This window comes from Pinus tabuliformis, chromosome 7 (assembly GCF_031772625.1).
Source record: "Pinus tabuliformis cultivar Carrire ecotype Pingquan chromosome 7, CPIR1, whole genome shotgun sequence".
NCBI lineage: Eukaryota > Viridiplantae > Streptophyta > Pinopsida > Pinales > Pinaceae > Pinus > Pinus tabuliformis.
This window is the reverse complement of record NC_142293.1, coordinates 1,884,715,513-1,884,725,898: the sequence shown is the minus strand read 5'-3', so window position 1 is coordinate 1,884,725,898 and position 10,386 is coordinate 1,884,715,513. Positions and strand designations below refer to the sequence as shown.

Below are 10,386 nucleotides of genomic sequence, written 5' to 3'. Positions count from 1 at the left end.
ACATTCTTCATGTTGCAATAGTTTTTTGAGTTATATTTATGTAGCCTTCGACTATATCAACCACATTAATATTTTTAATGTGGTTGTACTAGTGTATCAGATAATTATTAAGTTATGTTTTTGAAAATTCAACATGGTTTTAAATACTTAAAAATGAACTTTCCAACACTAATATTATAGGATGACCACTACCCATTAGAGCAAACATGAATTTATACTTAATGGTTTATAACTCCTTTTCAAAAACCACAATTCTAGACACTTCAGTGAACAAGAGAAATACCCGATTGTCATTGTACAATAATTGGATGAATAGAGAAAATACCCAATAATCATCAAATGATTGCAAAATTTTGGAAGTGATTATAAAATCCTTTTGAAACTATAAGAATTGCTAAAGATAAAGCCTTTGTGCATCATGCCTTTGAAGAATTTCTTGTTGAAAATGCAACAAGATGATGGAGCTTAGTGGAAAGGAGTTGCCTTCACTAAGTGGGCCCGCAGGCTATTTTTAGCGCAAAGTCTATTTTTAGACATATGGATCATGGTCTATGAGTTGCAGGATGCTATTTGTGGATGATTGGTCATGTTGGTAAAAATAGATGGACTTCTATTTTTAGACATATGGGCAGAGTCTATTTTTAGACTGTTAGGCTAAAAATAGAACAATCGAATATTATTATCTCATAATAATATTTGGACTATAAACATTATCTTATCCTCTTGGAGCACTTCAGTTTGAGCTACAGATGTGGCACATGCAGCTGTCAGAAGGAAATACACTTTTCTTGTGGGTCAGTTGAGCTATTGCATGGTGGACTTCAGTTAGAACTCAAGTGGTTGAGTTTGGTGGAGTTGATGGAGTTGTGTTCAGTTTGACTTGGTTGAACTAGTTGTATTTAGTCTAACTGCAAATACACTAGCGATGAGTGATGTGAATTACTTATTAATTAGTTCACTAATTATTAACTCATAAATTAACTAAAGAATACATCAGTTAACTCAGTGCATGGACAGTTCAGTGGAGACAAGTGTTAGAGATGAGTGAAAGGGCAACACAGCTGTCAGTTGTGACTATAGTTGTGCATGAGATTTGCACAATCAATGGGATTGAGTAATGCCAATGAGGATTGTGTGGTTCAGCCAAGGAAATACGAGTTTGCTTCAACCATTCATCATTATTCTCATGCAGGATTGCGTAGTGGAGGCATGCAAACAGTGGAGGAGATTTGAGGCATCAAATCTGAGCTAGTTTGTGTGTAACAGGTGGAGATAGTACTGAGTACTTGTGAGGAGTATTGTACTGTGTATTGTTACATGTTCTCAATCATTATAATATACAGATAGTGTGGGGCTTTCAGCTATATGCTTTCCCTGGGTTACATACTGTGTTACTGTGTGCATGCTGATGTTTCATTGTTTTTAATGCTGCTAAATTGATGATCAACGTAGAGGAGGTTATGTATTATGCATATATTCCGCAATAGTGTATAATTGGGATAATCTCTATGAATAAGTGTCATATTATTCAAAATTTCTACATTTCTAAAGGTAAACATTTTGTGAATCATGCCTAGGAAGAATTATGCTTCACATGGTTTGCATTCTATGATGCTTCATTTCATCATCAACAAATATTTAAATCATAATTACATTTATTTAGGGTCTTTTACACATTTACATGTCCATGTAGGGATCAATAGCATAATTAATTTTAATTACAATATAAATAGGGATTAGAAAAAGAGATTTTACAATGATGGTGCTTCTTGTGAATGGTATGGGTTTGTAGAGGCATGCTCTAACCTAGGTGTCTACTTGGCTACTACTTACCCAAGGGTTTGTCTTATGTATTGATCTCAAAGTTGTGGTGGTAGTTGTAGATGATATGTTCTAGGTTAGTCTTCTTGTTGCACAACCTATTTGAGGGTTTGCCTCACATATGGATGACAATTATTATGGTAGACATGTCAAGATTTAAGGCACTTGCATTGTTTTGTTGCATGCTCTATAAAAGAATTGTTTTTGGATGCAACTTTATAGATAAACCTAGTTAAGTTGGATTTAAAAGGTTGTATCACTTTTGATGACCTAGTATGTGAGGATAGCTTAGTGTGCAATTTCCCGCATACACATCATTTTCTTGATTGATATGAGAATTAGAGGTTTCAATAAGCTAAATTTTGATTATTTTATATTTAATATGACTTTTAGAGCATATCTTCTACACGGTTTATAGGAAATGGAGTAGTCTTTAAGTGCGTCTTTTTGGAGTTATGGTGGATTTCCAGTCATAATTCGGCAAAAAAATTGTGGTCAAATCTTGATTTCTGTTGTTTAAATTGGTTTTTAGATATCATATAAGATTCGAGACCCTTTAAAACTTTTGGGGCATTTTAATTGTCAAGAGTTCACTGGTCAAACTTGTGATTTCAATAAATGCCTTCCAAATTCTAGACAAATTAAATAAGAAAATAAACTCGAAAACTTTCTATAAAATCACACTTAAAAACCAATGTTATAAAAAATATATCAACTAATAAACCTTTCAGAAAAAAAATGCCTTAACCTAACATTTACCTCATTAACTTTTCCCCATAAAACTTGATATCTATAAATTTTAATTAAACTTTATATCTATAAATCCTAATAAAACTTTATATTTATCAATACGACATAACACCAGGATTTATAAAACTTTATATTTATCAATACGACATAACACCAGGATACCGTGAGGTTCGAACCCACAATATAGGATGCATGTTTTTTATTAAACCAATAATCAGCAACATCCGCCTACCCTGGGTTCGAACCTACGACCTGCGATTTTCGTTTTGTGCTCAATTGGGCGATGCTTGATTTGTATTTTGCCAAAACAGGAGTTTGATAGTTAACAACACCCGCCTAACCTGAAGTTCGAACCATGAATCTTAGACGAGGATAACTCCAAATAGTCAACGAACATCCGCATACCGTGGGGTTCGAACCCACAACATGGGATGCGATGCTTGTTTTGTATTTTGCCCAAACAGGAGATTCACCTGTGTAGCGTGGGGTTCGAACCCAGGATCTGGGATGCTTGATTTGTGTTAAACTTGGCGACGCTTGTTTTGTATTTTGCCCAAACAGGAGGTTGAGAATAAGGAATCCAGACGGTTGGAACAAAAATGAAGCTCGAGAATTGGACAGTTCCAATAAAAGTTTGCTATGCAAAAAGTGAAAAGAACGCCCACCGTGGGGCTCGAACCCACGACCACAAGGTTAAGAGCCTTGCGCTCTACCAACTTGACAATAAGAAATCCAGACGGTTGGAACAAAACAGAAGCTGGAGAATTGGAGACTTCCAATAAAAGTTTGCTATGCAAAAAGTGAAAAGAATGCCCACCGTGGGGCTCGAACCCACGACCACAAGGTTAAGAGCCTTGCGCTCTACCAACTTGACAATAAGAAATCCAGACGGTTGGAACAAAACAGAAGCTGGAGAATTGGAGACTTCCAATAAAAGTTTGCTATGCAAAAAGTGAAAAGAACGCCCACCGTGGGGCTCGAACCCACGACCACAAGGTTAAGAGCCTTGCGCTCTACCAACTGAGCTAGACGGGCTACTTATTACACTTTTCGACATGAATCCGTCTCGAAATTTAAATAATCTCAATGAATTTAATTTAAATTCAAATCACTTAGTCAAACACAGTAGCTTACGGTTAAGAATTCCACGTTGTGGGCCTGCGCTTGAATTCCTGCAGCAGCCACTCTCAATTTGTTCTCCGTTTCGAGTGGCCACATTGCCTGTATTTCGTTTCAAATGATGGGGATGTTTTACTAATGCACATATATAGAGTAAAAAAAATATGATGGACAGATTAATGGGGTAGATTTTTGTGATTTATATTTGATTGTTAGCGATTTCAGCAAAATTATATAGAGAATCATTTGTCGACCCGTTTCGAACCAACTAGTGTGGGTCATCGTCACGCGTCGACAAATGATTCTCTATGTGATTTTGCTGAAATCTCTAACAATCAACAATTTGTATTGTTTTAATTATATTTCCGTAAACAAAAAATTCAATAATATGAAATACCCATTTCTGAAATGCTTATAATCTATATCGATTGACAAACCAACCTGCAGTTTTGAAATACCCAAATTGCAAAGTTGGGAATATTGCCATCTCCATCTCAGGATTTGATTTAAATCTTCCCTGGAAAAAACATCGGAAATATTACAAATTGAGAGAGCAGATTTGAGTTAAATCCTTCAGGATAACAACAGCAGAAATAGGGCGACCACAGTTGCAGATGAGAAAACGCTGAACATGAATTTTATTGTTGAATTTTATTATTGGATTATTTTTGTTTTGAAATAAATTAACATTTCTACTTTCATTTTTATATGCCAAGGAGTATTCCCAAAGATTATAGTACTTTTGTATATTTTTTCCTTCGTCGATTAGTCTCAAAGATTATATAGTAGTTTTGTATATTTTTTATAACTACTTTCGTAAAAAAGTTTAGAGTAATTTTGTTAATTTTTTAAGTTTTAGTTTAATGATTATGTTTTTTTCCTTAGAAAGTTATGGAAATTTTAATTATATTTTAAAAAAGGCAGGGATTTTTGTAAATCCAAGTAAAATTTGTCAAATTTCACAATTTTAGGTGTTTTGGAAGTTTTTGATTGTGCTAATCCATTTCCACCATAAAAAAATGATTCTAATACTATTTTTACAAGATTTTTTGAAATTTTTTTGCCAAGACCACTTTTAAACTTCCCACTCATAAAGGACTCCATTTTTTATTAATACTTTCTCAAATTTTTATATAGTAATTTTGTTAATTTTTTATTAGTATTTTGTTAAATGTTTATACAAGGTTAATTAAAGTTTTAGAACTTTTAATTATTAATAATTTATGTAAATGAAAATTATAGTAGCCGCTTGGCGGTCCAATTATGGCAAGAGCTAATGGACATACTATAGGGCATTAAATGCCCGGCTACATGCGCCCCGTTAGCTCTTTAACACGAGCTTACTCCTTTTTTATTTATCTATCACCACGCGCACCAGTGTTAAAGAGCTAACAAGAACACATGTATCCGGGCAGTTAATGGCTATAGTATGCCCATTAGCTCTTAACGTCCAATTATTGGCCTGCTGGATTACTTAAAGTTCTAAAATTTTTAATTATTAATAATTTATGTAAATGCTTATATATAAAAATTTTAAATCTTAAATTTTTGATTGATGTGACTTATAACTTTAAGTTTAAGGTTATTGTTTAAAAAAATATTAAAAACTTAAAAAAAACCATATATAAATTTGCATTGATACATATCCTCCTCGCCACGAGCGTGTCTGAGGATTGAATTAATTGATGTTCTAGGTACGTACATGATTGTTGGCCAGAATTAAATCGCCATCGATCAGATTCCCGATGCTGGGTGGATCTTTAAAAATGCGATAGTTGCGCCGCACTTGCAAGTTGTAAATGACAGAGACCGGCTAACAGCGGTATTTCTTTGTTGTTAGCATAAGGTGTAGGAAATTTACGCAGGAATGGATATTTTTTGAAATCTTATTCTTAACCATGGATAAAGCAACTTGGGTTACATTAACCCCGAGTCCCGACGTTCGTTTTGTTTGGGTCAATGTAACGGTAAGGCGAACTGTGATTAATCAAAATTTGAATAAGATTATCTTAACGTTTATATGGGATTGTAAAATATGTTTTGATAACTGATTAATCGAAATTTCAATAGATTGTTTTAACGTTTATATGGTACTATAAATCATTGATTAATCGAAATTTGAATCGATGGTCTTAACACATAGATGCGATTGTAAAATATCTTTTATTAGTACTAATTAGATGCTATTGTAAGTTTATTAGTACTTATTAGATGCCTAACCCAACAAGGACATCAAATGAGGCTTACAATATAGATACCTAACCTAAAGGATTGGTCAAGAGACCATATACATAAAGCTCAAAGCCCTCACGCATTTGAACTAACCCACTAGGTTATATTATAGTGCATAACACTCCAACTAATCCGCTAGGATACATTGTAATATGTGTTTTAACAATGTGTTACCAAAATTTTCCAATTTGATTTGACTTTTGGTTTGGCTTTGCTCCAGTATTAATTTTAAGGTAATTCTTTAAAATTTGACTTAAATCGAGATCATACTTATAATCTTAGCTTGTAAGATAATGTGAGCTATATTGAGTCGAGCAATTTGATTTACAACTTTTGCAAGTACAAATGAGTTGAAAGAAAAGTTTTACAAATACAAATCAAACCATGTATTTTCTTATAAATGAAAAATAAAAATAAAACTCAAACCTTTTTTTCATTTTTTTATATGATTTTATAACAAATAGCTAACTTGTGAATTATTTATAATATATAATAATTTATATTTTAAATTTTAATTTTTCAATAAATTTTAAATTATATAAAATATTATAAACTTTTATTATATATATATATATATATATATATATATATATATATAATCACATTAATGAATAATATTCCCATTTCAAATATAATTATAATATTTTCAAGCTTAAACCAGTAAATGTGTTATGAAATTAAGATCCCCAATAATATAGGTTTGGATGGTAAATCTCCAGCATTGGTTGGAAGGTAAACGATATCTACATCTTCTCTCTTTAAAACATTTTTTATACAATAAGAAAATCTATTATAATTTACTTGTTAAATTAGGAGGAGTCAAGATAGTTATCTCCCACCGATATCCACTAATGTAAGCTAACTCATCACCCCTATTCAAGGAAAACCACGCCACTTGGAATTACTTCGTGATGGTCCGTAAGGGATCAAGGTTTCACTCTTTCCAGATTTCTGGGATCCTTGGGCCTTTAAATTACATCTGTAAGCAATCATGGTTTCACTCTTGCTAGATTCCTTCCATCCACCAGGAAGTTTTTTGTGAGCAGAGATGTTCAGTTCATTGAGGAGGAAGCTTGGGATGGAAGCATAGAGAAAACAGTGAATGTTAAAAACTGTTTGTCTCATGATGAAGATGATGAGGAGATGGCTGAAATACATCCCCAAACAGCAGCGCCGACACAAGGACAGCAAGGAACACCCTTGAGGATAAATGAAAGTGCTTCTCCAAGCACACCACAAGGAGGAAATTCAAGTGCATCTTCAAGCACTTGTACACCAAATAAAAGACGTAAGAAATTCAGAAACTTAAGTGACATTTATGATGAAGGAATGAATTCTTTCTTTGCTTTGTATTGTCATGTTGATGACCCTATTCATTTCAAAGATGCAATTAAGGATAGGAAATGGATAGAAGCTATGGATGAGGAAATCAATGCTATAGAAAGAAACAAGACATGGGATTTGGTTGAGCTACCAAAAGGTAAAGAAGTCATTGGAGTCAAATGGGTCTACAAGACCAAAAGTAATGTTGAAGGCAAGATAGAAAGACACAAGACAAGACTGGTTGTCAAAGGATACAAGTAGCAGTATGGGAGAGATTATGAGGAAACTTTTGCACCGGTTGCAAGAATGGAAACGGTGAGAGCAGTGTTGTCCATAGCAACACAAAACAAGTGGAAAGTTTAGCAAATGGACATGAAGTCAGCATTCCTGAATGGAGTGTTAATGGAAGAGGTTTACATTGAACAACCTCTACGCTATGAGAAGAAAGGCCAAGAGCACAAAGTGTGCAGATTGAAGAAAGCTCTTTATGGGCTGATGCAAGCGCCAAGAGCGTGGTACAGTACGATAGATTCCTATCTACTGGAAAATGGATTTGACAAATGTGAGGGAGAACCCACCGTCTACATCAAAGAAAAGGATGGTAAATTGCTAATTGTTGTGTTGTATGTTGATGATGTTATTTTTACAGGTAATGATGACTACCTCATTGAAAACTTCAAAACAGTCATGAAAGAGGAATTTGAAATGACTGACATGGGTTTGCTGAGATACTTCTTAGGAATAGAAGTAGATCAAAATGAAAATGGAATTTTTATCTCACAGGCAAAATATGTAAATGAAGTGTTGGGCAGATTTAATATGCAAGAGTGCAAGGCAGCAATCACTCCCACAGTAATGGGATTAAAACTCAGCAAAGAGGACAGCAACAAGGATTTTGATCCTAGCTTGTACAAGAGCATAGTTGGCAGCCTTATGTATTTAACTGCAACTAGGCCAGACATAATGTTTGTTGTTAGTTTAATTTCCAGATTCATGGAGAAGCCAAAAGAAGCACATTGGCAGGCAGCAAAAAGAATTCTGAGGTATGTTAAAGGTACTAAAAGGTTTGGAATTTTATATACTGTCTCAGAATGTTCAGATTTAGTTGGATACACTGATAGTGATTGGGCTGGAAGTGTAGATGATCGGAAAAGCACTTCCGGCTATGTTTTTCACATGTGTTCAGGAGCCATTTCATGGGCTTCTAAGAAACATCCTATCGTGGCATTGTCTACAGCAGAGGCAGAATATGTGGCAACTACAGCAGCAGCATGTCAATCAGTTTGGATGAGAAAGATGTTGAGGAGCTTAGGCCAAGAGCAGGCAAAAGCAACAGTGATTTTTTGTGACAATAGCTCAGCTATTGCATTATCCAAGAATTCTGTGTTTCATAAGAGAACGAAACACATCGACACAAGGTTTCACTACATCAGGGAATTGGTAAGCAATGGAGAAATTGTTTTACAACATTGCAGGACTCAGGAAAAGGCTGCAGATATTCTGACAAACCCATTGGACCAAAAAAGCTTTGAATTTTTGAGGAAATGTTTGGGTATGACTGATAACCTAGCAGCTGAAATTAAAGGGGAGTGTTGAAACATTAATTTCACCTATGCCTACATTTATTACAGCAAAATCACCGGTATCTTCCCCTCACCACCATTTGCAAAAGGTTGTATTTGTCAGAGGGCCTCCGAACACCCCGACCAAGTGACACGCGTCCTGTGTACGATTCGAAAACCACCAATCCCCCGGCCATTAAACTTCGTTTGAGTTGTGTGGCTTAAGCTTGCGAAATGCGTCCGATCAAGTCAACGGACCAGGATCTTCTTCAACTTGCATGAACTTTTTTTTTGGTTTTACCGAATGGTTTTAACATTAATGCAATTAATGAGTGTGTCATAGTCTTAGGTAAAGAATTTAAGTTTTTCATACGGCATGTAATATTATATTTGTTTTCTTAACACATAAAAATGTATGCGATATAGTTTTGTAGCGTTAACCTTTTATTGTATTGTATTGCACACAGGATGAAGAAAAGGGCTCGCGGCAGCGAATGAAGAACAAAGGAAATTTTGAAATGAAAATGTAATGTGCAGCAACACAAAAAGAATGTAAGTCATTTTTGTTGTTCACGGCATATGAAATTTACACAGAGCACTGTGAATTTTTGAGTGAAAGCAAATTGAAAATGCGCAGCAGTGCGAAACAAGAAGTGGGTATGTAATTTTTGTTTTAATGGAGGGTTTTGTAATATGCATGAGCGTACGATGAAATTGTTTTTACAGCAGTAAACTTATGTAAGGAATTTTTATTTTTAGTGAATGTAAATTTTTTTTTACATAGCATTGAATGAAGATTTTACATAGCAGTGTAAAATTATTTGTAAAAGAGGCAGAGTGATTTTGTTTTTAGTGAAAGTTCTTGGTGAATCCCTCTGATAAGAGGAAGAAATATGTATCTGGCATTTTATTAATGAATATAAAGGTTTTTATGGGTGTGAAAAATCTCTATTCTTAGAAATCAAGTTAGCTTCCCTGTGCAAAAGATCCTGTGGCAGAAACAGAGCATTTTCTCTGTTCTTTTGTGTTTGAAATTACCAGAAATTTCCAACATGCACAACCACAGAAATGCAACCATAAGTATTTAATTAATTCATACGTTCCCACTCCCATTCACACGTTCGCTCATTTCTCGGGGTTCAAGATTTCTTCACATGGGGTATCATTCTCTCTTTTTTTTAATTCAATTATTTCTTGCGGACGACAACGGAAGTGCAACAACAAGTGTTTAATTCTTACGTTCTCACTCTCTATTCACACTTTCTTTAATTTCCCGCGGTTCATGATTTCTTCACATCACATGGGAGGATCTTTCTCTACTTTTTTTAATTCATTTCCTTTTTCTGGAAGACCGTGCAAGCAGAAGTATTTAATTCTTGATGATGATGATGATGGTTAACGTCCACTGAGACCAAATTGGTCTATTGGACCTATAATTTTCTTAATTTTTACTTGCCATTCATAATACTTGTTCATCATTCCTTGCATTAGAGAATCACTATACTGACTTTCTTGTGGACCACCACGGATCGGCATATCCTTTTATTCAATTCATATCTCCACACTTTAAAAAAAAAAT

At 34.4% G+C, this 10,386-nt stretch overlaps 1 non-coding gene across 1 annotated transcript; it reads right to left on the bottom strand.

The window, feature by feature from the left end:
• Nucleotides 1–3,533: 3,533 nt before the first annotated feature.
• On the bottom strand, nt 3,534–3,606 carry TRNAK-CUU (transfer RNA lysine (anticodon CUU)). Its single transcript has one exon. It is a non-coding gene; the product is annotated as a tRNA-Lys (tRNA).
• Between the last annotated feature and the right edge of the window lie 6,780 nt (nt 3,607–10,386).